This window comes from Cornus florida, unplaced genomic scaffold (assembly GCF_030987335.1).
Source record: "Cornus florida cultivar Cherokee Brave unplaced genomic scaffold, ASM3098733v1 CherokeeBrave_3.0.0_Hap2_Chr09, whole genome shotgun sequence".
NCBI classification, from domain to species: Eukaryota; Viridiplantae; Streptophyta; class Magnoliopsida; order Cornales; family Cornaceae; genus Cornus; species Cornus florida.
In genome coordinates, this window is record NW_026775579.1 from 21,935,553 (window position 1) to 21,960,167 (window position 24,615).

At 36.8% G+C, this 24,615-nt stretch overlaps 1 non-coding gene across 1 annotated transcript; it reads left to right on the plus strand.

Moving 5' to 3' along the window:
• The first annotated feature begins 21,962 nt into the window (after positions 1 to 21,962).
• Positions 21,963 to 22,068, plus strand: LOC132275783 (small nucleolar RNA R71). Its single transcript, XR_009470736.1, has one exon. It is a non-coding gene; the product is annotated as a small nucleolar RNA R71 (small nucleolar RNA).
• Positions 22,069 to 24,615: the final 2,547 nt, after the last annotated feature.

Below are 24,615 nucleotides of genomic sequence, written 5' to 3' on the forward strand. Positions count from 1 at the left end.
ATATCTTAACTTTCACAGAATGCTTGGTTTTCGTGGTGCTTTTGGTAATGATTGTTTGACATTGATGTCATTTGTATTGATAGGTTTCACGGGTAAGCTTGTTAGGGGCTGGTGACAAATTAGGGCTTTATACAGTCATGCTACTGTACAAGTTATGTGTGGTTGGTGGTGCTAGTTGTCGTCGATGCTACCTTGCATTACCTAGCTAGTAATGTAAGTGTAGGCGGGCGCTTGATTCTGTCGATGCTACCGCACCTTGGGTACGTTGTGGGTGAGTTTTAGTCAGTATTCGTGCTGCTATGTTGCTTCTGGTTGTGCTCCTTGTTTAGTTATGTAGTTGCCTTAATCTCCTTTGGGTGGTTGACATTGGGTTAGTATGTCAATTCATTGGAGAGGTGTGTCACGATTCGTGGTTTCGTGTCTTTTCGTTGATCTTGGGACCTTTGGAGTTGTCCTTCAGTACTTTATGATCTATTCCTTGGTGTGACCTTGTGTATGATCCTTCTTCGGTTCTTCAGGGAATGTTCCTAATTTCAGGGAGAAAATCTTTTTAAGGAGGGTAGGTTGTAATGAACCGGTCATTTCCTTCCTTTCCTTTTTTCTTTAGAATTTTACGGATGAATTTTTTTTTGTTGGAATTTCTTTTCTGGGTTTGATTTTTTGTCACTTAGTGATGTCTCGGGTACTCGAAAATTGTTTCTGAGACTCTTTCTTTTGGATTGACAACTTCCTTTAAGGGCCGTGTCATTTTCATATTTTCCGTTTTTCGATACTATTCACTTTTCGTCTTTTTCCCGTTTGTCACTTTATTGGCACAACCTCACTTTTCGTGTTCGGATTTGATTCCGATTTTGCATGCATCCACGATATTTAAATTCATTGCTATGTGTATTTTTACTTTCTTAGAAAAGCATGCTAAGTGTTTAGTTTTCTTGTAAAGGGTATGGATGCATAACCTTTTGTAATATTCTTAACTTGTGAGATTTTAATGTAATTACATAAAGTAATTATTTTTCGTCTTAAGGACCATTTTGTAATTTAATTTAGAAGATATTTTGGAAAAGGACCTTTTTTCAATTTTTGGAAAGTGTGACAAGTGTTACACTCTTATGGAACCACTTGTTGACATTTTGGTGGAACCACTTGGAAGCTTAATCTCTCGACACATGGAGGGTGGAGATTCACCCATTTATTGGCCTAGGATTGGACCACTTGTTGGCTTGGATGAGTGACAAGTGTATGCTCCAAATTAAGTCTTGCAATTATTTTTGGGCCACTTTGGGATTATGGTTTTAAAGAAGGGTTTTTGTGCAATTGACCAAACTTGTGTGTGTTGACCATGGTGTAAGATCACATAGTGAGTGGAGGATTTCTATTTCCTCCACTTACACTTCATTTCATTGTTTCATTTTATTCCTCACCACACCCTAGCCACCATTAGAGAAGCTTGATGCTTAGGCTTTGACTTTGATTTTTGAGAACCTTCCATTGATTTCCAAGCTAAACCTTGGGAATACTTTTTGTTCCTCTCATCCTGTGACAGCCTAAGTTTTGTAAACCCGGTGCGTTAGTGATGACCAAAAGATAACCCGATAATGGATCCGAAATGCGGAATCGAAAGGTTAAACAACGGTCTCTAGAGATACAATACGTCTCTAAGACACCAATGTGACCCTCAATAAGGTCACGGAACCCAAAGGAAACAAATGCAGAAGTGTCGTTTCAAAAACAGACAAAAAGAACCTAGGGGCAAAATGGTCATTTTGTAAAAAATGGATTCAAGTACTATCAAGTACACCGCTGGGAAGACAATAAAAAATTAATCATAATGGACTCAAGAATTTCATTATTTAGAGTCCGGACGAAGGAGAAAAATCAAAAACAAAAATGATGTCGTGGTGGCCCGAAGAGGACAACCCACCACTGCTGCAACTGAGAATAAAAACGGGCATCTAAACGGACTTTTTTGAAAAAACTCAAAGAAGAGACCCCCCCTAAAATCAAGTTTTCTACCTCATACATGGACGGAAAAAAAAATGCATTGTAGAATGCCCAGAATGCCCCCAAGAAAATCAGGTCAAGAGGAAAAAAAAAATAATCCGAGCTACTGCCCAAGTTTTGGAAAAAGGGCTTCGGGAGGTTTTTAAATTGCTTAAATTGGAAAAGCAATCTTAAAATACACCCACAAGACCTCCGGAAGTTTCGGATCGGAAGTGACGATTTTCAAAAAAAAGTTGATGAATAGTACCAACTACATTTGTACTAAAAATTTGCAAAACCTGGCAGCAAGGATTTTCTGAAAAAATATGGATTTTTGAGGGCTAAGATAATGTTTTCTGGAAAAATACAAAAAAATAAAACCCCCATCAAAATCAATTTTTCTACGTGACTCACGAGGAAAAATGAAAAAAACTTATTGTGAAATAGCCAAAATGCCCCTGTAACAGAATAGGGTCAAACTAAAAAATATGCAACTTTAGGTTTTTGTTTCATCAAGGAAGGTATTGTTTGCAAAAGTGAGCATGCAAGTATATGTAATATGACAAAATATATATTCTACAATGGCCTATGGCCTCATTACAATACATTTACAACATTTGACATGTCAAACCTCCAAGTTAGAAAAATTACATTTCATAGACAAATCATGAACATGCTAACACTTGCATGTGAACAAGAATGCTTCTAAAGAAGCTCAACTCAGCAAATCACCCAAGCAATTGCAATCTCTAATCTTGTATCCTGTACCTGAAATATGCCCCAGTATCGTAGGGGTGAGTAACATAAAGCTACTCGTAGGAAATGAGCATGCATCGACCTAAAGTTTTACAAGTTGTATGATTTAATTATTGTGGTTTATTCCACCTAACGTCTATGTCAATGTGAGACTCAGGGAGCATCCTAGCTACCTAAGATCATTTCTAGCATCAATCACCTTATTCATGCAATTTTAACAACATAGGGTCATGCTTACACAAAGCAACAACATAGTGGTTCTCAAGGTTATCAACTTGAAGTCTAAAATGCAACATCAACTAAATATAATAATTTAGTATAATTAGAATATCTAATACCACACATCAAGACATAGATTCTCTAGGTTATCAACTAGCAATCTAAAAGTGTGAAATCAACTAAATATATCAATTTAGTATGGATGTACTTAACAACATCAAATCGCCAATTACCAAAACCGCAAGTCACAATTAAATATTGGTTGTCAACTTGGAATTGAATGCGAAATCAAATAGTGGAAGACTTGGACATCACAGCTCGGATTTCCGCTGAGACAAGGCAAATTTGGAGCTACTAACCCCCAGGCAGCCTACCCAACGCGCGAACTTTTGACTTAGAGGACTCTTGTCCCCGTACTAGAGCCAAACCCTAGCCATCACAGCTTAATAATGTCCCAAGCAACTTCAAAATAAATAAGTTAACAACTTATATACGTATTAAATAATACACGAAACTACCTTCATACACAAGTAGGTTGTAACCACACAACACATACTCTAAATCCACAACAACTATAGGATGACAATGTCGAATCTTCAGAGCGCGATTCGTTACGCGCTATAATAACATCACATGTCGAATCTTCAGTGTGCGATTCGCTACACGCTATAACAATATAATCAAATATTGAAAACATAATTTATAAATCTATTACAAGTCTAAAATCATGCTTCAAACATACTATCAATGCCAATTTCAGGATTTAATCATTAAAGCAATAGAAACGGAATTTAATCAAATAAACTAATTAAATTCCCTAACTTTCAAATCTTAATCAAATGGTCCCTAATCAATGCATATTATACAATATAGTATAATATATACATACATTCACTAAAATCTTAATTAGGCCAATGGCACAACAAGGTAGAATTTAATTATATCGTGATAATTAAACTTCTAAATTTCAAAGCAACTTCAAATGGTCCCAATTTAATATATACTAGTACACAAGTCCTAGTCATCATGATTATCAAGTAAAAAACTTAATTGGGCCAAGGGAACCATTAAATAGATTTTAATTAATCATTTAATTTAAAATCTCTAGATTTTCATACTTGTCCAAATACTCTCAAATTAAGTATGTTAACAATCATGCTAAGACTTAATTTAAAAGCATACTACAAGTTCATTTCATGGGAAGTATGGCCATGTGATTTAATCTTTCGCCAAAGATAAATATTAAATAAAAAGTGCAATTCTTATTCAATTAATCCCAATTTAATATATGTTAACAAACATATTAAAACATGATTTTCTAGCATGCCACAATTCCATTCTAAGTTATACACATCCTTGTGAATTAAATTTTATACAAAGAAATAATTAATACTAATTTTCTAGAATTGATACAAGGCATACAATTAAGTTGTATAATCATGCTAAACACTCAATACAACACACACAAAAGCCTAGAACATCCCCTACCTCAATTTGAGATCAAAATCTCAAAAGCCACCAAATAGAAACCGCTCCGAATCCGACGAAACTTCTAGGTTTTGTCGGGGACTACACCGTGCACATAACCCTCAAGGAAGCCCCATCAAAATCACAACTTGACTTCAAACCCAAACTCAAAGAATGGTCAGAAATGGGTTCTAATAAGGGTGAAAGAAGCGCGTAGTCAACACGAACACTAAACACAAAGGCCCTTCTATGTTCTGACGAAGGAATGAAGCTCAAAAGAGGAGAGAGGTGGTAGCCTCCCTTGGGCTACCATCAAAGCTTCAGGTCGTGCAAGATAGTGGGGAAGATGAAATAATAAAATATCTCACCCCCCTTTTATAGAAATCTCAAAAAGTGCCTCGAATCGGCCCCGCCGGGTCCGAAAAAGTGAATTTTGAGTAGACGCGCTCAAATGATAAAACTCTTTGAACAAAAAAGATTCAAAATGAGAAAATATGAACAACCGAATAAACAGTGTCAAAAACTGAGTCCCGAGCAGAAAGTTATGCCCCAAACAAGTTTGGCGCTAATTGGGGCCAGAAAACCTGAAACTAGAAAACAATGACCAGAAGGAATTTCCAAGAGTACACGACTCAACAAAAAGTGAAAATAAATCCCGTACGAGGATCCAGGCTCAAAACAAGGCATTTAGCAACAACTTTCATTAATTGCACAATGACCCCTCCAAAAAGTGAAAACTGCACTAATGGCCCAGAATGAAAATATCTTCCAAAAATATTTTCTTAAAAACCCCTAAAATAAAATATCTTCAAAAGATATTTATGAAAAACACCCCAAGAAAAGAAAATAATTTCAAAGAACTTTGCATCCATGCCTCTATGGACACCGGGAGCAGCCAAAGTACTTTCTTGCAAAAGTAAAGATACGTATTTCGTGGAAACCACTCAAGATGGAGATATATGAAGTCAATAACCAACTCCGAACACAAGAAGTGTGGTTACGCCAACAAAGTGTCAAATAGGGAAAAGACAAAATAGGGAAAAGGAGGAAATAGGGAAAAGGACGAAAAGTGAATAGTGTCAAAAAATGAAAAATGTGGAAACGACTAGGTCCTCAAAGGAAGTTGTCAATCCGCAGAAAAGAGTCTCGGAAATCACTCCAGAGCACTCGAGACGACACTAAGCGAAGAGGAACTGAACTCAGAAAGGAAAGACAACAGAAAAAAAAAATCCGTGAAAATCCTGGTCATTACTCATCCTCCTCTACATAACCCTTGAAAGGTTTGCCATTTAGTATTGATTTTCCTTGGATTCAAGGGGAACAATCTTCTTGTGAGGTAGGGGTGTTATAGTTTATTTTCTAAATGATTTTAATTGCTTTTGTAGTGAAATACAAGTTGTATGCATGTTTTATATCAATTTGAGAAATAAATGATTTATTGTAACTTGCATATAACTCACTTTAGACTTGATATATGACATGTGACTTGATCTTTGTTGTATATTAATTTGGGGTGATTTAAATGAGTTTTCAAATCTAAAGATTTAATGAATTTAAATTGATTTAAATTATACTAAATTGTACCTTACTTGAATTACATTTTTGACTTGATATATGGCATGGCCATGACTTAGTCCTTGTTATATATTTGTTTGGGATCATTTGAACAACTTTTGAAAAATTAAAGATTTAATTAATTTAAATTAATTAAAATCTACATGATGGAGTCTTGCTCATTTTGCTCTTTTGATTTAATATAGGTAATGAGCATGCTATGTTGTTTAATATATATTAATTTGAGATTATTTGGAATTGATTTTAAATCTAGAGACTTTCTATGATTAGGTTGAAAATCTCTTAAAATGTAGTATGTTTAATTACCTTGTGAGCATGCAACTAGCTTGATGTAGAATTAGTACTTGTGGCTCTTTAAAATTGTAATTGGACTTAGCATGATATAAATTATCATTGACTTTCAAAGCTTGTTTAAATATATTTCTTGTGTAGTTATATATCTTGTTAGAATATTACAATTGCTTACATTAAAAGCTAGTTACTAAATTGTAGCTTATTTAGTACTTGTGGCTTAGGATGGTAGTGTGGCTCAATTGTTGTAAGATATTCTTGCTTTATGTATAAATTGCATATTGAGGACATGACAAGTCATATGCTATTTAGACTTGAATTCTAGGACATGGTTTGTGTGGATTCAACCTTACTTATGCATGGAATATGGTAAATTGCATTTGAGTTTGTATAAGTTTTGAATTTATTGATTTTGAAAGCTTGTGAGGACATAATTTATTTTATGGCTAGGGTTTGGCTCTAGTACGAAGACAAGAGTCTTCTAAGTCATAAGTGCGCACTAGGTGGTACCTTGTAGGTCGTAATTACCCAAAAATACTTGCTTGGTCTAGCGACTGAATGTCCTAGCCTTTCCACTATTTGTTTTCGCATTTAATTTCAAGTTGTTAATCATAGATTACTTGCGTCTTGAGAATTGATGCTTACTTTGGGTATTTGAATTCTATCTAGTATACTTGAACTTGTATACTTGCTCCATGAATTTAAATTTGATTTAGTATACTTGTGCTATGTATACTTGTCACATGTGCAATCCTATTAGTTTAGTATACTTGTGTTTGTGTACTTGATTTTTGAGCTTTCCATATTAAATGTATACTTGAGTAGATATTTTTGAACGTTTCATAACTTGTTTTAATATGGTTTAGCATACTTGGAAATGTATGCTTATATGTCGCATAACATGTTTTAACATTGTTTAGTATACTTGAGCATGTATACTTGTATGCTGTTGTTCATTTTAAATTGCATGAGTACCTTAGGATGATCCCTGAGTCTCCCTTTGACATAGACGTTAGGTGACATAATCCTTTTGAATCGTTTCAAGTTAATGTAAAAATCTGTGAAGAAATCAAGTCTCTGCATGCTCATTCCTTACGAGTAAACTTGTTTACTCACCCAAAAGTTACTGGGGGTTTTGTTCAGGTACGAAGACTTAGTTCGTGATGTTCATCATTGCTTGGATGATTGTAGACTTGAAGGTTTTAATTCTTGTAAAGGTTGGTTTGAAATGCCACTTGTAGCCTTATTTGTCAAGATGTGTATATTTGATTCCATACATATAATGTGTACATGAGTACACTTTTTACAATGTATTTGACATGTATAAGATAAGGCCATAGGCCAATGGTATCTAGTTTGTATCCTATGTAATTTTCAACTTCATGAAATATTATGAAAATATTGAAAAATGACAGAGTCTTTGTTTCACTATGTTTGTATCGGGTGTGGGAATTCCATTTTTATTCTTTCATAGAGTCTCATTAATCATGTATGAAGTGTGGCCAAGGGCCAAACGGTAATTTGATACCATTTCACATTTTTTGATTTCAAATTTTCCATTTCAAGTCCATTTTTCTCATTTTTGGCCGTTAGGGGGTCAGATTTTGAGTCGGGCCTTCTTGGGAGCCGCGAACCATTTCCCCGCGCTTGAAAACACTAATTACACTTGCGTGCACATTCCTTTCAACCTAGAAATGCATTTAGGCCAAATGCATACTTGGTGCAAAGTTATATTTTCTAAGTTTTTGACCCTTTACTAATCTAGGGGCATTTTGGGCATTTCACAGTGTGTTTTTTTTCATTTTCTCTTATGTAATCAGGTAGAAAACTTGATTTTGGGAGGGGTTTCTTTTTCATGTTTTTCTAGAAAAATTTATTTGATAGCTCTTTTTTGCTCTCAGTTGTGGACAAATTCTGAAAAACATTTGTGTAGCAGCTTTTTGGACTCTCTTGATCTATGCTGATCTAGGGGACATTTTAGGGATTTTACAGCGTGTTTTTTTTTTTTTTTTGTTTCCTTCCACGTTGCTAGGTAGAAAACGTGATTTTAAGGGGGGTTTCTTCTTCATGTTTTTCCAGAAAAATTCGTTTAAGGGTCCGTTTTTAGCCTCAGTTCTAGGAAAAAAAATCAAAAGATGCTTTCTGTCAAAACTTTATTCCTGCCCAGATTTCTTACCCAGAAAAGTTGGTTATTTTTTTCTGAAACTTTGACGTTTCATATCTTCTTCGTCCCGACTCCAAATCAAGTGATTTTTGAATCTAAGTTTCTTAATTATTGCTTATCTATCCAATAGTATGCACGGTTGCATCCAATTCTATCTGAAAAGATCATTTTACCACTTGTAAAGTACCCTTGCCGCACTGATTTTAAACTCAGAAGTTAGTTTTTTTGAAACTTTGACGTTTCATATCTTTCTTCATCCGGACTCCGAATCAAGTGAGTCTTGAGTCTAGATTTATTAATTTTTCCTTGTCTATCTAATGATATGCTCAGTTGCATCAATTTTTTTGGAAAAAACCATTTTACCCCTTGTAAAGTACCCTTACCGTACTGATTTCAAACCCAAAAGTTTGATTTTTATGAAACTTTGGAGTTTCATATCTTCTTCATCCACACTTTGAATCAAGTGATTCTTGGGTCTAACTTGATTAATTTTTCGCTATCTTTCCAGCTGTGTGCTCGGTGACACCCAAATCCATAGTTTCAGAAATAACTATTTTGCCCTTGGGGCTATTTTTGCTCAGTTTTTCTTGTTTCCCGCTTCTGCTACTTTTTTTGAGTTCCGTGACTTCATGGGAAGTCATGGATGTGTTTCGGGAATGATATACATTCTAGGGATATCATTTCCATGTAAAATAGCTAATTTGCCCATTGGGGCTTAATTGTTATTTTTTCGATCTTTTGCTTTCGTGTCAGTTCTCATTGAGTTCCATGGCCTCATGGAAGGTTATCAAAGTGTCAGAGGTGTGTTGTGCCTTGGGATACCATTGTCTTGATTCTTGCTTCCACATTCTGGATTCGTTATCGGATTTACATTCTGTTCATCACAGGACGCGCTGGCTTAAAAACCAAGGCCGTCACAAATTTTCATTGTCTTCATAGATGATATTTTGATTTATTTAAAGTCAGAGGATGATCATGCTGGACATCTTCATATAGTCTTGCAGACGCTTTGTGAGCGCTAGTTCGAGAATTGTGAATTTTGGCAGTGGGATGTGAAGTTTCTGGATCACGTGCTGTCAGAAAAGGGAATAGTGGTACATCCAACCAAGGTTTCAGCAGTATTTGAGTGGGGACAACCTACTTCACCTACTGAGATTCGGAGTTTCCTTAGATTGGCAGGATATTATCGTAGGTTCATCTAGGGGTTTCCAAAGATAGCGGGACCACTCACACATCTGACTAAAAAGGGTGTACAGTTCGTGAGGGATGAACACTGTCAGAAAGCTTTTGATGAGTTAAAGACTAAGTTGACTTCTGCGCCGGTTCTGTCTACTCCATAGAGCGAGATTGAGTATCTTGTCTATACAGATGCTTCGTTACAAGGTCTTGGGTGTGTTTTGATGTAAGAGGAATGACCAATTTCATATGGCTCTCGTAAACTTAAGCCTCATGAGCTTAATTATCCAACATATGATTTGGAATTGGCAGCTGTGGTCTTTACCTTACACATTTGGAGGCATTATTTGTTGAGAGAATCCTTCAAATTATTTAGTGATCACAAGAGTTTGCAGTATTTGTTCACTCCGCGGGAGCTAAATATGAGATAGCACCGATGGTTAGAATTTTCGAAAGACTATCATTTCTCTATACAGTACCATCCAGGGAAAACTAATGTGGTGGCAGATACACTCATTCGCTGACCCCCTGCTAGTCTTTCTGCTCTATTCACTACTGAGTGGAATGCTTTGAAGATGATGGATGAGTTGTTGGATGCTTTTATAGCTTGTATGGTAGTTACACCTTCTATCATTCACAAAGTTTTGACGGCGCAACTCACGAATCAGCAGTGTATTAACAAAATTGCAGAGATAGCTTCTGGGGAGGTCCCATTTTACTATGTTGGGACTGATGGAGGTTTAAGGTACAAGGGACATTTAGTGGTACCATCTACTGATGATTTAAGGAAGGATGTGATAACTGAGACTCACCACTCTGAGTTTTCTGTTCATCTAGGAGGAGATAAGATGTATCAGGATATATATCGGCAGTTTTGGTGGGTAGGTATAAAGAAGGACATTGCTATTTTTGTCTCTCAGTATAGTACTTGTCAGATGGTCAAGATTCATCATCAGCGGCCGCCAGGAGCTCGACAGCCACTACCGATATCGGAGTGGAAATAGGAGAGGATTTCGGTGGATTTTGTGGAAGGATTGCCTAATTCCTTTAAGGATCACAATTCCATTTGGGTCATCGTTGATAGATTGACTAAATCAGCTCATTTCCTGCCTATTCGCACTGACTTCACTTCAGAGCAGTTGACGAGACTTTACATTTTAGAGATTCTGAAGCTGCATGACATTCCATTGTCTATTATATTAGATAGGGATTCGAGCTTTGTGTCAGGATTTTGGAAGAGTTTTTAGCTGGCTTTGGGTACAAAGTTGCATCTTAGCACTGCTTATCATCCTCAGACGGATGGACAGACTGAGAGGGTTAATCAGATCATGGAGGATATGCTTCGTTCGTGTGTTCTTGATTTCAAGGGCCACTAGGAGAATTATTTGCCACTTATGGAGTTTGCATATAACAATAGTTTCTAGAAGACTATTGGTATGGCACCGTTTAAGGCATTATATGGCTGACCGTGTTGATTTCCTGTTTGTTGGATGGAGGTTGGCGAGAGCAGATTCTTGGATCCTGAGTTCATTAAGGATACTTCTAAGAAGATTGTTCTTATTAGGGATAGCATGTGCACTGCCCAGAGTCGGCAGAAGAGTTAGGCCGATCGTCGCACCCGTGCTTTGGAGTTTCAGGTTGGGGATCAGGTTCTGTTCAAAGTGTCTCCTCTGAAATGAGTAATGTGCTTTGGGAAGAAAGGGAAGTTGTCACCGTGGTTTGTCGGTTCATTTATGATTACGGATCGAGTTGGTGCTATAGCTTATCGGCTGTCACTTCCGGATAATTTGGATCGTGTGCACAATGTGTTTCATATTTTCATGTTGCGGAAATTTCTGTGAGATGAGGATCGATATTAGCATATCGATGTCGGGGAGATTGAGTTACAGCCAGATGCAACTTATTTAGAGCCACCGTGTCGTATTATCGATCTCAAATTCTTCATAACAAGGTTATCCCTTTAGTGCGTGTTCAGTGGAGTCATAACAATGAGCTGAGTCTACTTGGGAACGGGAGGATGTCATTCGCTTGCAGTTTCCTGAAAAACTGGAAGAAGGTAAGAGCGAATTCCAAGGACGGAATTCCTTTTGTTAGAGGGGAAGAATATAATACCCCTAATTTTAAAAGGATAGTCCTGATATTTAATTAATTATTTTATTTGCATTTTTGATTTAATTATTTGCTTATTTATTTATTTGCCCATTTATTTTAATTAATTGGTTAATTGTGTATTTAATTGCATTATTTGTTTAATTGTTTATTTAATTGAGCATTTGTTTTAATTATTTTCTTTTATTAAAATATGTTTATGTGGAAGATTAATTATTTATTTGCCATAATTGTTTAATTAGGGTTTCTATTCCTTTAGGATCACGTTTTTGGTTTAGCCGACTTAGTTCTATAGGCTTTATTTATTTTTCATTTCATACTCTTAATATAATTAGGATTAGGGTTTATATTTTAAAAGTCTATATATACAACATTATACGTCTGTATAGGGTTACAAACAAACCCTATTCACGTAGTGAGAGGCAGAGAGAAACAGAGATAAGGACTTGAGAGATTAACAAAGAGGTTCAAGGAGGAAGGAACGTATCACTTTTGGGTTGAACCAAGAGCAACGGAGGTGTAGAACAGCAGTCTAGGAAGTTGTCAGAAAACTCAGAGACGGTAGTTTAGAGTTTCCTAACTGAAACTGAAGGCAAGTTCCTATTCTAACTCCTTCTCTTAAACATGTGTTCAGTGCATGCCTTGGTGGACTCCAGGGTTTAAATTAATGCTAAAACATATCTTTTATGCATGTTTAAACTGTATTAAATTTCATTGAATTAAACTGGTTTAGGATTGCCTAAAGTTTCTAACTGAATCTTGCTGTCGTTGATTATAAGCTTTGTTTAATTGATGTCGTTGATGCATATCGATGTTTTATAAATAATTTGGGACATTGATTGAACTCTAGAACAAGTAATAAAAACATTATAGAGGCTCTGAGTATCGCCGAAGGCGAATAAGACGAAGGAAAACGGACGACGGCTCTTAAGGGAGAGAAAGCAAGCTCCCAAAAGGAGGGAGCCAGCTCCCTTAAGGCAAGAGCAGGCTCCCACATGGAGGGAGCTGGCTCCTAACTCCTTAGAGCTGGCTCCCAAAGGTGGGGAGCTAGCTCCCATTTTTTGGAGCAGGATCTCAACTTTTGAGAGCCTGCTTTCGCTCTGAAACGCACAGATTTGGATTTTTAGGGGTTGTTTGGGCTGTCTGAAGTATTTTTAAGCTGTTTTTAATTGCATTGAGTGGTTTAAATGACTGTTATAGACCTGTGGAAATACTAGGAAGTATTATTAAAGTAAGGTATTAAAGAATAAAACAACAAGAAGCTAAAGAAAAGCCTATAGGCCGAATACTGTTTTGTTGGTTTATTTGCTTACTAAAACTTGGCAAATCTTTTGTATATGAGTTAATGGTGTTTAATCATATTTCAACCATGTTATAACTGTAGTGTATTATCTGCAATTAACTATGCTTGGATTGGATTAAATTGATAATTAAATTGTTGTAAACCGTATCAATTTTTGGACTGTTTGGAGGATTTAAATGCTAGCTTTATTTTAGCAATTTAAAGGATTGGAATATGATTTTTAGGTCTTATAATGAATGCCTAATATGGTCATATATGTATTAAATTTTATGGACGATGGTCGTTCCTATACGCCAAAATAATGTAGTGAATGTGCGGTTCAAGAAAAGCCTTTTAAGTCAAGTTTAGATTTATAAAAACCACTACCACCACTACTACTAACGTAGCTAGGGTGAGTAGGGATCGTCCCAAGGGATTGGTGGGCCACGTTACTATGGAAACAAGATTAGGGTTAGTAGGTCGAGCGATCAAAATGTGGTTGGTTTGGTTGATTAAACTACAATTAAGACTAAACAAGCTTAGTATAAAACAAGTAATTAAAGGATAGAGAAAACAAGAGAGAGAGGTCTTGGGACTTAGGGGTCACCATTAACCATCACCATTCTATACACTCAATTCATAATTAATAAGGGGGAAGACATATGTTGTAACAATAGTGAGTGTGTGTGTGGTTGTTTCAACAAGCATGGATGACCAATTAAGTGTATATTGTCTAAACAACACAATGAATAACACAATATATCAAACTAAGCCATTAATCCTTCCTTTAAGCTCACAATCCAAACACATCACATGATTAGAAAAATATACTACTTGCATTCACAAGTACGGAACATTAAACAACAAGTATGGATTGTCCTCCCATTTAACAATTAAGATAACTACACTATATCTAAGCTAATGAAATGAAAATTAAACTAATTAAACTAAGGGAGAGGCACAATCCATCAAGAAATGAGTATGAACCATCAAATAAACCACAAGAGCATTCTATTAAGCACTATGTCTTGACAATCTCTAGATCTATAGCATTAACACATATAGACATGTATCAACAACACAAGAGCTAGAGATAAATGCATGAACATCTATTCTAGCAAACATAGACATATGGATAGAATAAAATAATCAATTGGAAGAATTAAACTACACAAATCATTAAATAAACAAGATTTATGTATATAAAAATGTCAAAACATATATTACAACACAAATCCCCTCAAAAATACATAAATCAAGGTAAAGAAGGCATGCTTAGGGCTAACTCTAGCCCCAAGAGGATGTCTAGCCACTCATGAATGGTGTCCTCTAACCCTCAAGGGCTATCTCCATGGTAGAAATTACTCTTCTTCTTGATGTAGATGGAAGACTTCCCAAGAATGTGTCTCTAGACTCCTCTTTTCTTTTCTTCCTCTCTAAGAATGATCTCCGAAAATGTTGTATCTAAAAACATAAAAGCATATATGTAAAAGTGGATCATAATCCTTATATAGGTAGCTCAAATATCATACCCAATGGTCTAAGCTCGTACACAAGGGCTCCTCCAATGATTGCACCATGAGACAACTTTTAATGAGCTGAAAATTGATTTAATTCGCACTTGAGAGGGTTCGATCGATCGAACCTATACTGAGATCGATCGAACTTGGTTGAGATTTATCAAAATTTGGCTGGATCGATCCTCCCATGGCGGCGCCTTTTTGGATAAAGATAAATCTGAGATATTTTTGAGATATTTTGGGAAAGAAACAAAAGTGGTAGGTGGGGTGGTACAACAGGATAAGATGAAATCTTTTCGATCGATCTGATAAATGTTGGATCGATCGAACATTGTGGAATCTTTGGATAAGGAGAAAAGAGCTTGGATCCATCTTGGAGTGCAGAGATCGATCTATGTCAGATCGATCAAAAAAATTCTGTGATCGATCGAACTTTGGTGAGCTTCCACCACTTGCTTCATTTTGCTTCCACTTTACTCCTTTCTTTCATTCATCTCAAGATTGCTTCAATTATGCTCTTATTTGGATGAATTAGCTTACTTTGGGGATAAGTGCTTGAAAACGGAAATAACATGAAATCAATGTAAAGCGGGAAAATAAGATAGATAAAAGTCCTACAATACCTAAGCTTAATGGGTTTAAATGCGCACTTTTCAGCGCTCATCACATCCCCAAACTTAAATATAGCTAGTGATAGTGTGGCCCTTGTCATCTTACCACACATCAATATTAGAGAGAGTGCATTAAGGCGAGGGCCAAGTTTTACATTTATAGAAGCCACTACTACCTTCACTAAAAATATAGTTAGGGTGAGTAGGGATCGTCCCAAGGGATTGGAGTCGTACTAGCTTGTGGAATCAATATTAGGGTTAGTAGGTCGAGTGATCAAACAAATAGTTGGTTGGTTGATTAAACTAAAGCAAATTAAACTAAATAATTAAATGCAATAAAGAGTAAGTAAGAGAGAGAGAGTTCTTGGGGTTTAGAGGTCACCACCAAACAATGCTTTTCTACACCCTTAACAAGTGACTAATGAGGGAAATGTGTGTTGCAATATTGATGTGTGTGTGTGTTTGGTTGATTCAATTAGTAAGGGTGACCAATTAAGCATACATTGCCTAATCTACATGTGAAAAGCACAATATATCTAGCAATTAAGTTTATATTATCTAAATAGCATGTGAAAAGCACAATATATCTAGCAAGTCATTAATCTTTTCATTAAGCTCACAAGCCAAATACACTACAAGGTTAGAGACATATGCTACTTACATTCAAAAGCATGAAACATCAAACAACAAGCATGGATTGTCCTCCCATCTAACAACTATGCTACCACTACACTGCAATTAAGCTAATGACATGAAATTAAACTAATTAAGCTAAGGGAGAGGCATAATCCATCAAGAAATGAGCATGAACCATCTAGAAAATTATAAGAGCATTCCTTTAAGTACTATGTTTTGATAATCTCTAGATTTATGGCATTAACACACATAGACATGCACAACACAAGAAATATAGACAAACACATGAACATCTATTTTAACATATATAGACGTATGGATAGAATGAAATGATCAATTAGAAGCATTAAACCACATAAATCATTGAATAAACAAGATCTATATATATATAAGTGCCAAAACATGTATTACAACACTTATTCCTCAATAATACACAAAATCAAGATGTAGAAAGCATGCTTGGGGATAACTCTAGCCCCAAGAGGATGTCTAGCCACTCATGGTAGTGCTTCTCCAACCCTCAAGGGCTAACTCCATGGTAGAGATTTGCTCCTTGGTTGATGAAGAGTCTCCAATGGTGTCTCTAGCCTCCTCCTCCTCTAAGCTTGCTCTCCAAGAGTTCTTACAAGGTTATGTGAGATAATATGATATGAGGTGCTCCCCCTTTGTAAAAAGTAATCCTTATCCTTATATAGGTAGGTCAAAATGACACACAAAATGAGCTTGGGTCGTGCACAAAATATTCCCCAATGATTGGATAAAGGACAACTTTTTGTGAGTTGGAAATTTAACTTTTTCGCACTAGAGGAAGTTCGATCGATCGAACCTTGGACTTGGATCGATCAAACATAGATGAGATCTATCGAATTGAAGTTGGATCGATCCTTAATGGTGGAGCTTTTTGAATAAAGACAAATCTGAGATATTTTGAAGATATTTTTGGGAAAAGGACAAAAGTAGTTGGTAGGGTGGTATAACTAGATAAGATCAATCATTTGGATAAGGATAAAGTAGTTCGATCGATCGAAAAGAATGGTGTTGGATTGATCGAACTTTTGAGATCTGTGAAAATGTCATTATGGCTTTGATCCATCTTAAAGTGCTAAGATCGATCATGTTGGATCGATCGAACTTTGATCTGAGATCGATCGAAGATGTTGATTTCCACCTTTTTCTTTCTTTTGTTTTCACTTGGCTCCTTTCTTTGATTCATCCCAGAATTGCTTCATCTCTGCTCTTATTTGGCTGAGTTAGCTTATTTTCGGGATAAGTTCCTGAAAATGGAAATAATACGAAATCAATCTAAAATGGTAAAGTAAAATAGATAAAGGCACTAGAATGCCTAAGCTTAAGGGGTTTAAATACGCACTTTTCAGCGCTCATCACACCCCTAAACTTAAATATTGCTAGTCCCTAGCAATGAACTAGAAAGTAAAGGAATCAAATGAACAACTATACAACTATGAACTAGAAAACAATAAATGGATAACGCCACTTTTGTAGGGAACACGATTGCACTTAGCATATGCAACAAGCCTTTTAAACCCCTAGGTTATCCCTAGTGGACGAGTGAAGTCTCGTGAGGGTTTCCAGAAATGGTACCCACAAACATTAAACTCATTCTCACAAAAGAGACACCAATATTGCAAATAAGCATTAGGAGAAAACTACCACAAGTATGCAATTTTTCAAACATTTCTAAGCAATCTCCCAAAGTCTCAACATCAAGCAAGCAAATATAGTCCTCCACACATCAAGAAAATGATCATGCAAATCAAAACAATTCTAGAATCCTTTTGAGTGGACCGGCATTTAATATGTTGCTATTTTAGCCAACTAAAGAATTAATCACATCCTTACCCTCAAACTAGCACACAAATCTAGTACCGATCATCAACACAAAAAGTGGACCTTTTATTAAAGCTTTATTGTTTTAGGTGCGCTTATTCTTTTCACTGGAATTTTTTTTTTTTTTTTTTTTTTTTTTTTTTTTTAGGATCAAAGATGGAAGCATGGTGTAATGTGTTGATCTATTAAGCTTTCTAGAGATTCATGAGGCTGAGCGTTAGGTCAATGACTCCCAAACCAGACGGCTTTGGGGCATTAGGCGTTCAAACACCCCTACGGACTTACAAGCTCAAATCAACTAGGCTACAAATCAAGACAACCTCCATCTAATCATTTCCCACTTCTTACCTTTTGGGAGAAGTCCTCACTTTTTTTTTGTAAGCAAGTTCAATTATTAACCTAGAGTTTGGGCCCTCCACCTTTCGGCGCGAGAAGTTCAGTGCTTGATGAGGCTAGAATCCTTGCTACTTAGTGAAAAGGGGTTGTTATCCACTTTTATCAAGAATGAAAGCTTTCAATGCACTACTAGTCCAATTAGGATATAACCAATTCAATAATCAACAAAGCATGTACCCCACAAATGAATGCTAGTGTGCGCCTGTGCTAATGTAGAATTTTAAAGTGAATCTCAAAACAATCACAAAATCAAAATGATGTGGACCACAAGTGCAAGGAAGATATCAATTTTTCAAAAAATTTACTCCTAAATGGCATCCATAAGGCATACAAGGAGTATTGGACTCTCAAGTTAAGCAATTTTTAAATTTTAAGCAATATAGTCCTCAAAAGATCAAAATCATAGCTAGATATGGACCAATCATAGAAAATCTCTCAAATACACAAGTGATGCTCAAAATTTGAAGTTTAAAGCTAACACTGTAAAGTACACAATTACCCCCAAACTTAAACGGCACAATGTCCTCAATGTGCAAAGAGAACAAAAGGAAAGAGTATACCGGTGTAATTAAGGCATAGAATGATCGGGACTGATGTATCCAAATTGGTTGGTATGGCCCCCCCAAACTTGGGATTAACTGTGGTCCTGAAATTTGGCACTCTGATAAACTGATCAGATGACAAAAAGGGATAATCAGTGCACAATGGACATGCGAGTGTAAATGAAATAAAACAGTGAGAGAGGTATAAGGGTGGTCCTGAAAATCGGGTAGCATTCTCTCTCACTATAGCCACTGTGATGCACCTGATGGAGTCAAACATACAGAGATAAGAATATAATAAATGACATCCATAACAAAAGTATATATAAAAAAAATAAAGTACTCGATACATCAAAAGATCAAAGCCGACAGATCGGTTGCAAATAATATACAGTGACAAAAATGAAGTACAGAGCACATGGGTGTAATATGAAAAGATAGAAGAAACTAGGAATCTCAGGTGGAGGAGGCAGGTGGGGCAGGGCGAGCTCCGCGGATATCGCGAGATAAGTCTCAGAGTGCAGTCATGACATCCGTGCAGAATGTAGCAAAATCAGCTCGGTGGGCTACAGCATCGGCTCAAATGGCAGCAGTATCAACTCTGATAGCAACTATTGCATCCTTAAGAGCCTGAAGACGCTCTCCAAAGCGGGGGGTTTGACTAGGAGCCTCAGGTATGGATGAATTAGAAGAAAGATCCTGAGTCTGCTCCTTCTCATGTACTAGCGACCCGACTGGAGAGTGCTGCTCTGCGTCATCTGCAGGTTGCTCTAAATTGATGTATATGTGCTCAGCAGCTGGACCTACTGGTACATCATCCGCTGCAAGATCTACTACTGCTGCCTCTGCCTCCTCAGCCTCAAGCTCCTCTGCAGCCACTATTGCGTGGTCCTGCAGTCTAGTAATGATACCATTGTAGCTCTTGTCCCAGTCCTTCTTCAAGAAGTGACAGGAACCTCTCTCAGGGTGCTCCCGAGGATGAAAAGGATAGCGTTAGTCGATCAATATTTGGGTGATGAGGTGGCCAAAAGGGAGAGACTTAGCCCTTCCGGGCTTCTCTTTGCTGATATACTCGTCGAAGAGCTTCCTCATCACGCTCCAAATGAGTATAGGGATAGATACCCAGTGGCCTGTATAAAATGCGTAGAGGGCTATCAGATAGTCTCCTCGCCGCTGAATCTTGTGCCCGGCCATGTATATGTTCCGAAAAAGAACGAAATCAAAGAACCATAGATCATTTAGAAGAAAGGTACGGGTAGCAAAAGTCTCACCATCAGCATGGTGACCTGTAAGAAATACTGCCATGTCAGCATAAGAAGGCCTGCATAGCCTCGGATATAGCTCATGTAGCTCCGGAGGGCATCTGTGTGGACAATGTTGTAAACACAGGCTGAGTTGCAGAAGTGGATGGAATATGATCATCCTCAACCTCATGAGCAGGTGACTGAGGTGGAGTAGGCTGTAAAGGGTCCTCCTGTGCATGAAAGGGCTCTGCTGGCTCCTCTATCCATGGTCTGATATGTCTCTGAGGCCCGTGTTGCCTCTTGGCAACAGTCTTGCGCTTAGTCATAGCCTGAAAAATAATTTAAAAACTTGCAAGGGGAGTCAGTGCCAGAATAAGGAATTTAAAAGCACAAAATAGAAACATACATGTCAAGTAAGATAGACAAAACATATATGACATGAATCTATGCAAGTGATAGGATATGAAACATGCTAAACAATATAAGTATGAAATGCATCCAATGTGGAATATCACAGGCATTGGGTATATATGAGATAGCATGAACATAATACATAATGAATAAAGTGTGTGTATGAGATCTGTGAAATTCGATCGATCACAAAAAGGTCTGAGATCGATCTCAAAACTTCGATTGATCTAAGATATGAGTTCGATCGATCTCTCAAGATCGATCTAAGATATAAGTTCGATCGATCAAATTGTGCGAAGGTGAAAACTGAAAGGTTATAGATCTGTGACTTTGGAAGAACGGGGGCCACACGAACAAGGTCGTGGGCCCATCAACACAACAATTCAATCGATCTTACTCACTTAGTATGGCCCATACTCCCATAATCAATTCAAAACTCAAAAATATATAACCATATATACATATATATACACGTATATATAAACATGCTTCAAGCTCATTAATGGTGGATATCATCAACAAAATATCATGGATTCAACATTTAAAGCATGTATTGAACAAGTGGAGGCTTGAAATCATGAAATATGGCTCAGATCTTACCTCAAGGAGCGAGAGAAAATGAGAGCTGTCTCAGGGTTAGAAGTAGATGAAGAAGTGACTCCACCTTCAACTCCTCTTATGGATTGTGGAATAGAATTTGAGGAATCATCATTAGGATGTGGATTATGAATGATAGGAACAATGGGAATCCTAAGCCTTTCTTTTTCCTCCTGTCCTTTTTCAACTTGGTTATCAATCACTTTTCCACTCCTCAATGTAGTGATAGCCTAAACTTGCTCATGATGAATACCTAAGGAATTAGTTTCATCAATCATGTACGTCTGCCCTTTCGGGTTAGCTATTGGCTGACTAGGCAGTTTTCTATCCTCTCTTTGAGATAGAGTACTTGCTATTTTCCCAACTTGTGCCTCTAGCTTTGCCAAGGATTGAGAATGACTATTAAGAAGTTGGGTATTGGCTTTAATGTCAACTAGAGCATTGAGTACTTGTTCCTCAAAAGCAGAATTTCTAGGAGGAGGTGGAAGATTTGGAGCTTGAGTGGGTTAATTCCAAAACTGAAGTGGATGCTAAATACCAGATTGGTTGAAAGAATTATTTTATGGCATAGGATTGGATAAATTTTGATACTGCCCCCTATGATTGAGGAACAGTGGTTTCTTAATTTTGATTACACCATGATAGATTAGGATGATCTCTCCAGCCAGGATTATTTGTAGAAGAATATAGATTATAAGCTGGTTTAGAGAATGCAACATTCACTTGCTCCTGTGGGATCTCAAATGATTGTCCCAGCATAGGGCAAGTGTCAGCAAAATAATTGGGACTAACACAAATTGAACAAACCTCTTTTGGCAAGGCAATTTGTGGATTTGCAACAGGAGTGGAGCCAAATGATAAGATTTGATCGAACCTACGGTTCAAGGCTTTTATTTGAGCGGCTAACTCACTAGATTTATCTACCTCATAAAGTTTTTCAACCTTATGCATTCCAGGTGAAGACGTAGACCTAGAGGAAGAAGTATGTCGCACTGAGTTTTCACTTAGGGCCTCTGACAGTTCTCAAGCGTCAGCCGGACTCTTACACAGAAAAGCTCCATTACTGGATACATCTACCATGTTTCTCTAAGAATCTAGAAGACTATTATAGAAAATCTATTTAAAGTGTCATTGAGCAATATCATGGTGTGGACACTTTCTTAGAAGATCTTTATATCTCTCCCATGCATCATCGAGCTGTTCTCCCAGGATTTAGGAAAATGCCATGATTTCTCTTCTCATTTGTGTGGTTTTACCCATTGTGTAGTATTTCTTCAAGAAAACATGGAATTTATTGGAAGGGATTGCAACCAAGTTCTTGCTTTGTCCTTGAGAGAGAATTGGAAAAAGACGCATTCTGAATGAATCATTGGTAGGAGTGGTCAACTTAGTAGTTGAATACAATTCCAAAAGCACATCCAAGTGCTTATAAGGGTCCTCTGTTGCTTACCCATGGAAGGTAGGAAGCATTTGGATTATAGCAGGCTTATTCTCAAAATGGGTTGCATCAGCATCCGGAAAACAAAACATGAAAAGGAAGTATATGTGGTAGGAATAAAATGAACCCTCAATTATGGTTGTGGTGGAGGCACAGGTGGATTCCGTTCTGCATTACCATTACCATTATTACTTGGTGCATTACGTTATTCAGCCATGTTATCAAAGGAACTATCTATATATTTTTAATACTTTTTAAGCTTTCTTAATTGTTTAAGAGTTCTCTATATTTCAGGATCATGCACTAAAGGTATTGTTCGATTATAACGAGTTAACATGCACTGGTTCCACTAATCCTAATAGTAGTAACAATAAAATATTCCAAGTAGTAGAAAACATTAAGAACTCACAAAAGGTTTAATAAACCGAAGTGTTTTATCCCTTAAGTGTCTTTGTCCTCACTGCTAATTTGTACCTGAAAAGAAAAAAGAATTAAAGTGAGATATTAGAAAGTCTGAAGACTAGTAAACCAACATAAACTAATTAAAAACTAAATTAAAAACTAATATCCTCGGTAACGACTTCAAAAATTGATCGTGTCTAATTTTACCACTCGCAATAGGACGATTTCGTGTAGAATAGTGCTATAAAATGAGATGTCGAACCCATAGGGAGATGAGATTTATTTCAGTCTTTAATTTCATTCTATGGTTTATAGGTAACTTGGTTGGAAAGTTTGTCGGTTGTCACGATTAAAAACAAACTAAAATTAAACTGCAATATGAAACTAAGTAATCAGAGAGAGAAACTATGGTCAATTGAATCAACTCTGGGAATTTAACTAATTATCTTTTTAAAAGAATTGAACTCAATAACATTCGTTCAATTCGGATTTAAAAAAAAAAAGATGTTTTACAAAATTCAATTAACTATAACCTATCTGCGGTTAGCACGGACTATCCACCTACCTACTCTAACTACTTTGTAAATAATCCACCTTTTCAAAGCATAGAATATGAAATATTCTTTTGCAAAAAACATTAGAACACCATTATATGACCTCTAATCTTGTGTCCAGCAGGGCTCTGCCAGATACCGCACAACAAGATAGGTTGAGAATAGACAATAAACCATTACATCTAAGACAAGGGAATAATAGTTTATAATCTACTAAAGCATGAAAACCAATTGAGTTGTCTTAATTGCTCATAGTTATATAATCAAGAAAACATGATATATTAAAATAAAATCCCAGAGTTAAAACAATCAAACTATAATACTAGATTGGGTTACATCAGTGCCCTAAGAGAGGAACTAGCTATTCATGATGAGGTCGGATGTTATCTGTGTTGGAGTTGTCTCCATCGTCATGGGCGGCACTTCTCTTCTCAGGATCTTCACTTTCAAAGTTATAGGAACCCTAAAGTCACCACGTTACCAGCCTTCTAAATAACACCATCAAAAGAACTTGAAATTTTTGACCCCTCTATTAAGGCTTACACCTTCTTTTATAGAAGAAAATAAGGATCTGGTGGGCTTTTAGGTCTTCTGGCCCATCTGGGATAAGATATGGCCTATAAAGAAAGCAATCCCCTAATTTAAATCTGACATGTCATGGAAGGCTCGAGCTTTAAGAATAGAGGCTTGAGCTTTAAGGTTCAGGCTCGAGCTTTAGGAACAAGGCTCGAACTTCTCTGGATTAATGCTCGAGCTTCAAGAATTAGTGCTCGATCTTCACTTTGACACTTGACTAATTTTCTTCAACTATTTTCCGAAGCGTCTTTTTCTTCAACACTTAAAAAATGAGGAATCAACGTTTCAAAAACGGATAAGAATGAACCTAGGGGCAAAATGGTCATTCCACGCTGAATAGGTGCCACCGTGCACACAATTGGAAAGAGAATGAAAAATTAATAAAGATAGACTCAAGAATCACTTGATTCGGAGTCTGGATGGCAAGATATCAAGTTCTAAAGTCGAAGGAAGGGAAACCCTATCCCTGTTCAAACCAAAAACAGACACTACCATACTAAAAATTGAATAACTTGAGCCACAAGAAGAATCAGAGGCTATAATTAGTACCATTGGAAAGCTAATTTCAACGCGATCAATTTAGACTCAAGAACGGAACAATTCGGAGTTAAAACGAAGAAGATATGATTATTTGAAGTTGGAGGTGCAGTGCTGAATCAAGACACACACACCCGTGAACAGTACCTCGAGTGCTCAAACAAGGACTTCGAGCACTCGAAAATTGCACTAAGATTTTTGCCCGAAGTTAGAGCGCTCGAACTCCCCCTTTAGAGTGCTCGAACTACTGTAGCTGCACTTGAAAATGCCAACTTGAAATGCAA